We start from the raw sequence: 7,560 nt of genomic DNA on the forward strand, positions 1-7,560 counted from the left end.
TTAGAGGAATACCTTGAAGATCCTCATCTTCACATGGAAACTTTTTGTAACTATTGCGAAGCCATTTCTCAAATGGGGCTAACTCAAGACCAAATTTGATGGGTGTTGTTTTCTTTTTTCCTTCATCGGAGCCGCGAAACAATGGTTAAAGAGTCTATACAAAACCACTCTTAGCATCGATTCATGGAAGAAACTAGCACTTGTCTTTTACAAGAAGTTTTATCCTCCTGAGAAAACCAACATGCTAAGGTCACAAATCACCGGGTTTAAGCAAAGAGATGAAGAGTCTTTATATGAGGCTTAGGAACGATTTAAAACTACTTGTCGCTCTTGCCCTCATAATGGGCTAACTGAGTGGTTTTTGGTCCAACATTTTTGGAACGGGTTGTATGAAGATTCAAGAAATGTGCTTAACATGTGTTCTAATGGAAGGTTTACCGAAGTGGATGATAACCAAACTTGGGCGAAGATCGAAGAAATGGCAGTCCATAACTCTCAATATAGTAGGCCAAGAAAAGCCACTAGGGTAGGAAGACATGAAGTGGACTCCGTCACACAATTGCTTGCCGACTTTTGGGTGCACAATTGTGCTTTCACATCGATACGATGAATTTGAAGTTTGACAAGGCCATAGCCAAGATGAATAAAGCATCCAATTCACCCTAGCAACATTCGACTCAACAAGTCAATGCAATGACAATGACCCCTTCCACCCCAAGTGGTGTATGTGAGAATTATGGAACTATAGGACACGAGCAACACGGGTGTAGGGGTACAAACTAACAAGTAAATACTTTCCAAGTATACAAAAATGGCACCCCATACTCCAACTTTTACAATGAGAACACCAAATTCCACCCAAACTTCTCATATAAGAGTCAAAACATTCAAAACCCATAACCATTATACACCCCCATCACCAATGAGAAATTCCACTCAAACCCTTGTACAACCAAAACCAAGGATTTCAAAGTCAGACTTCTTACAATCAATCCAATGACCAAGCTTTCGATGTTCAAAAAGCGGTTTTGCAAATGCAAAAGAATCAACAAGAATTCTTTGATCAAATTCAAAAGGATAGCCAAGCTAAGAACATCACTATCAACAATATCCTTGCTCATAACAAGATGTTGGAAACTCAAATGACCCAATTGGCCTCTTCGAGTTCCCAAAGGCAAAAGGGACAATTATCTCCGCAAGGTAATCCCCTTACAAATCATGAAAGCGTCAATGCCTTTCAAGTGAGGAGTGGTACACACTATGAGGGACCGATGAAGCCTATTGAAGAGGATGCTGTTGAGAGAAGTGCCAATTCAAAAGATGTGGTGCAAGATAGAGTTTTGGAAGAGAGAAAAGAGTCGAAAACTTTGAGGAAAAACACCAAGGTAATAGAATCTACTACAAGTGAGTCAATGAAAAAGAGGAATGAAGAAAAGAAAAAAGAGGTTGAAAAAGAACCTATTGTGATTAAACTACCCTTTCCAAGTTGCCAAGCCAAGCCTAAGCTTGATGATCAACCTGGGAAATTCATGGAGATTATGAAAAACTTGGAGGTTTATATCCTTTTGACGGAGCTAATTACTCATGTACCGGTCTATGCAAAATACATGAAAGATATTCTTACTAAGAAGAAGCCCATTAGAAGGTCGGAGACTATAGCTTTTACCGGCACAAGTAGTGCCATTCTTCAAGGAAACTCCCCACCTAAGCTTAATGATCCAGGAAGCTTTTCTATCTCATGTACCATTGGTGACACTACAATCAACAAGGCGTTATGTGACTTAGGTGCTAGCGTGAGTGTTATGCCATACTTGGTATGTGAGAAGCTAGAAATAGGAGAGTAAGAAGATTCTAACATACCAATCATTTTGGAAAGGCCATTTCTACACACCGCCAGAGCGGTGATTGATGTCAAGCATGGGATGCTAACCCTTGAAGTCGGTGATGAGAAGATAATCTTCAAACTTGATAAGACAATGAGAGCTCCAAATTTGAATGAGCCATGCTTTATGGTTGATCACTATAGTCGGGAATATGGCAAGAAGAAGCCGGAATCTCCATCTAAGGATCCTATCATGGAAGGACAAGGAAGTGTTACCAAATTGGAAGAAGGAAGTTGATGGCATTGAGATAGCTCTATTTGGAGAGCTAGAAATTTTCCATAACAAGACCAAGGAAGAGAGCTTCAATGGCTCATTTCACATGGCAAGCAAAAATGAAGGCCTTGATGGCCAAGGTGACATGAAACAAGAAGTGACTATGCCTAGTCATAGTCTTTGCAACAAAGGAAGAGAAGTAAAAGAAGTTAGCGGTTTATGGGATAACGAATTTGAGGGATTGATCAATCCTTATATTGGAAATGCGATGACCCTAAACCAAGGCTATGACACTACTACAAAAACGCGGGATACTGACGCAAAAATCCGTCAGTAACGGCAAACATCTGTCAGTAATTCCATTTCCTGACGGAAATTCCGTCAGGAACGCGCGTCAGCGATTTTCGTCACAAAAATAACTGTCTTGACGAAATTTCCGTCAGTAAAAGAGGATTACTGACGGAAAAATCATCATCCAGTCTCAGCACATGACTGGCAGAATTTCTGTCAGTACACGTGAATAGTGACGTTTTTTCCGTCAGAACTGTGACACGTGGCAAAATTGGCGGTTTAATTGAAAATATGAAAATTTGGGCCTCTGACGGAAATTCCGTCAGGAAAGTTAGACGGGATTTTCATCAGGACTGTGACACATGGAAGTGAAGGCGGGTTAACTAAAAATTCGAACTTCTGTGCCCCTGATGTAAATTCCGTCAGAAAAGTGAACTGAGGTTTGACTTTCCTGACGGAATTTCCGTCAGGATTATTTAATGCAGTGGCTGGAAACAACAGCTTGCTGCCCAGCCACGATGCCTATTTGCATCGTTTCAAATACAACCAAAACCTGCAAAACACATATAATCGTCAACCGCCAAGCGGGAATCCATCTTCACGTCGACCGCAATTGCGGGAATCAAGAGAGGCAACAAAAGAAAATTGAACCAATTGGAAAAACAATTTTTTACATAAAAAGTCGGTCAAATTTGTACATTGTCTTACTAATTAAACACAAATCACCAATGTTTTGTCATAGTCCCTACAAGACGACAATACTAACCTAAAGGCTCAACAAAACTACCACCTCTAAACCTGTGTCCGTCATCCGCAAAGTCATCTCTACCATGTGGATTGAAACGTGAGCACGTGTTTGTAGGTTGAGATGACTGCATATCAGCCCAAGCCTTTTGCATTGCTGCCATTTGTTCGGCCTGTTGACGAAAAATTTCTTCAAGAGCTAGTCGAGCGGCTCGCTCATCATTCATTTGGGTGGAAAGCTATGAAATCATACTAGGAGCATAAGAAAAAGATCGTCGACCACTTTTGTTAGAAGGAGGATCATACCACACTTCGGCCCCCTTTTCTCCGGTCCCAAATAGCCGGTTCTTCCTGTCAAAGCCCTTGACAATCATCCTTAACTGTCACTAAAAAATTATTTTGATAAAAATTCTAAAATGGTGAGTTCTGAGTTTATGCTTTGAAATCTCAGCCACTAGATTATATTAGAGATGAATGGCCAAGATCTAATCTTAACTGTCATATAAAATCACTGTCATTTACTTATTCATGCTCCCTACATATAACATAAGAGTAAGCTATATTAGAAACTATAGTTCCTACTCAAATTCAAACCATCAGTGGATGTGATGAACTAACTCAAAGATTCTCAACTCTAATCATACATAACTTTTATTGCCAAATAGCTACCCTTCCATCTCAAATACAATACCTAGGCATTGTTATTTGTTATATATCCTAGATTGTTATATGTCAAAATAATTATACAGAGACGTCTACTATATAGACTCTCACCACTCTTTTCTTGGTGAATCAAATACACTTGTTGCAAAATCAAATGCTTAGCGAATATCATAACTTATTTGGTTGAAAAATAAGTAACATGTTTTGGAACAACCTTAGTTTAAAACCCATGCGCAATTAACAGTCCATACTCCATATTAAGGATGGAAGTTAAAAAAATCAGACAATTAAATCACATAGTCCATATTAAGAATATAAGTTAAAAAGGCTAGTGTAAAAGGAAATAGATAGAGAATACTCCTTTTGTCCAGGCAATTCAATTGTTTGTAATGATATTCTAAATCAATAGAACTAATAAATTTTGTGTAAATTATAAATGAAAAGGAAGTACAAAGTTGAAATTTTTTTGTTAAGATTAACTTAGCTTATGAAAGAGAAAGAATGTACAAAGTGGAAAAATAGTAGTATGAGATAATATGCAGGTTTGAGTTCTATGTTTTGTTTAGGTGAGGCGACAGTTTTATTAATCCATGAGCTGATACGTGTCGTACATGACGTCTAATTTATAAAAATATCATTAAATGATGTATAATTTGGTGAAAACTAATCATAAAAATTACATGGGATATCATAAAATGATTCATGTTGGATAATCATATTGACACTCATTTTTTGAATATAAGATGTAATGGTTATAAAATGAAAATCAATTTATGCTATTAACAACTCGCATCAAAACACAAAAATTTGATCTAATAAAGTTCAAGAACCCAAAAATTTGATCTAATAAAGTTCCAGATACTCAAATTTGTAAAAGGTTGTAGGTTAACGGATGGCGAAATTAAGGGAGAATAGAGCACCTTTACCTTTTAAGATTTGGGAGCAAACCAATTACTAATACAAGTAGTTATCAACTTAAAATAGACATCAAGTAATAATCCATCTTCATTAATAAATACATAGATGGAAAATCGAGTAATTTAGCATGATAAATCAAAAACCTATTTCAAAGAGAAATTAGCAGGTGTAGTAGTAATTGGTTAAAGTCACAAATAGCTAGCTAGAACAAAAAAAGAATCACTAATCTAATTGTGCGGAATTCAAATGGTTAGATACGATGACATTGTAGCAATAGAATGATACTAATCCAACCACACATCTTAATCGCTCATAAAATAAAACCAGCTGCACTTCCAAAATCAAACCACACCATAAATAATCACATGATACAAATGAGTTAAAAACCACTTGCATTACATAGAATGATTAAACCATTCTGATAGATTTCATCAAACAGTACCTATATTAAACTACTCAGGATAATTGATAAGAGAGTTAATAATCAAGAAGCAGTAAGTAATTGAATAATATCAATTCTAAAAATCAACAGGAAACTATTTACCTCTTCGTTTCCGAAATTGTAGTATTTGGTAATTGGTCCATTAACCACTAAATTGTGGCAGAACATGAAGAGATTAAATGTGATTGGAATTTGGATGATGAGGGGGCAGAAAAGGAGAGCGTGAGGAGAACGATGCGAGAGGCAGACAGGATAAAAAAATAAAAATATATGTTTTTAGGTTTATGTTTGGAAGGAAGGAAGATGATGAGTTTAATGACGGTAGATTAGTTAGCAGAGACAATATTAGGGTTTTGCGGTGATGAGTGGGAAAAAAATTAATGAGATGTTGACACGTGTCTAGTATGGTGTTTAGCGGTTTCTGTATTATACTTTTATATAGATATTTGGTAATTGCTCCATTAACCACTAAATTGTGGCAGAACATGAAGAGATTAAATGTGATTGGAATTTGGATGATGAGGGGGGCAAAAAAGGAGAGCGTGAGGAGAACGATGCGAGAGGCAGATAGGATAAGAAAATGAAAATATATGTTTTTAGGGTTATGTTTGGAAGGAAGGAAGATGATGAGTTTAATGATGGTAGATTAGTTAGCAGAGACAATATTAGGGTTTTGCGGTGATGAGTGGGAAAAAAATTAATGAGATGTTGACACGTGTCTAGTATGGTGTTTAGCGGTTTCTGTATTATACTTTTATATAGATATATATTACCGTTCTTTCTAAGAAAAATATTACCGTTCTTTGTAAGAAAAATAAACATCAAATTGAATACAAAAACTTACGTCTATCTCAGCAGCTCGAGGATTAACCCACCCGCCCTTCTTATTTTTCTTCGTCTTCTGAAACAACTTGTACGGAGTGGCCTCTTCATCCTGAAAGTAGCATGAAAACAAGTATCAAGTATATTCGCCCATCATTTATATTAACCACTTTTTAAAAGCAATTTACCTATTCCTTAAAAGCATCGGAGCAACTCTTCCGACCAAGAGTGTGGGTGCCCAATGCTTTCCCTTCTTTAGCACCCGACCTCCTATTTACCTTGTTTATTTTCAAATGTTTGGCAAAATCGGGATCGGTTTCTTCCCTATTCTGAAGGTTCTCCCACCAAGTCACAGGCACCCAATCCGGCTTTTTCTTGTTATACTTGAGTCCATTAATAAGAGAGGTAATCCGCCTCGTTAACAATAATTCCAATTTTTAACAATATTATTAACATTTCACAAAATTTTCACAACACAACAAACATTTAAACAAAATGGGCTTCTATCCTAAGTCAACATGCATCAACACCAACAATAATTCAACAACGATTAAACAATAAGTACTATCCTAAATCAATTAAGCTAATTAAACAAAAATTAATTAAAAGGAGATTAAAAAAATACCTAATTAACTTCACAAATAATTAAAAAGGAAGAATGAGAATGAAGGCGGAAGGACGGCGACGACAAGGACGGTGGCGGCACAGAGGTAGACGGCGGCGGCTGTTGGTGGTGGTGGAAAAAAAATTAAAACAAGAAAAGGAAAAGGAAAAAGAGAAAGAGAAAGGAGAGAGGGAGAAAAGACAAAGGAGATTACCTAATAGTGGCGGCGACGGTGTGGTGGTGGTGGTGGTGGTGGTGCCGGAAGTGGAGGAGGGTGGTGGTGGTGTCGGGTTTTAGAGGTTTAGGGGTTTTATTGATTTGGGGGAAATGAAATGGTAAAGTGTCGAGGGAGTTTGTTCGCGTTTGAGTTAAAAGGCGTGTCTGACGGAAATTCCGTCAGTTATTCTCTGCTCCTGACAGATATTCCGTCAGTATTTTTGTATTACTGACGGAAAGTCCGTTAAATGCTCAATAATTCACTCAACTATAACACACCACAGTAAGAGAAATATCTGACGAAAAATCCGTCCGAATTTAGCTCGTACTGACGGAATTTTCGTCAGATGTTCAATTACTGTGGCAGCTAGGTTGCACCTTGGTGTGTGAAATATCTGAAATGTCTGACGGAAATTCCGTCAGAATTAAGCTAGTACTGACAGAAATTCCGTCAGATGTCTAATTATTGTGACAGCTGGGGTGCACCATAGTGTGTGTGTGAGAAACATCTGACGGATATTCCTCAGAATTAAGGGTTTTCTGACGGATTTTCCGTCACATACTATTTAGCGCCATTGACTTTGCCAACGCGCCAATTTTATCTGACGTAATTTCCATCAGGACGCGTTACTGACGGTGTTTCCGTCAGAAATACGTCAGTTTCCCGTGTTATCTGACGGCTCATTTTTTCCGTCATATTTCCCGTCACTATCCCGAGTTATCCTAGTAGTGTGAAGTTCCTTGTCATTACAACATCGACATGG

General features: G+C 37.6%; 1 non-coding gene across 1 annotated transcript; it reads right to left on the reverse strand.

The window, feature by feature from the left end:
- Positions 1–241: 241 nt before the first annotated feature.
- Positions 242–348, reverse strand: LOC141622404 (small nucleolar RNA R71). The gene has a single exon (XR_012532959.1). It is a non-coding gene; the product is annotated as a small nucleolar RNA R71 (small nucleolar RNA).
- Between the last annotated feature and the right edge of the window lie 7,212 nt (positions 349–7,560).

Source organism: Silene latifolia, chromosome 1, assembly GCF_048544455.1.
Source record: "Silene latifolia isolate original U9 population chromosome 1, ASM4854445v1, whole genome shotgun sequence".
NCBI classification, from domain to species: domain Eukaryota; kingdom Viridiplantae; phylum Streptophyta; class Magnoliopsida; order Caryophyllales; family Caryophyllaceae; genus Silene; species Silene latifolia.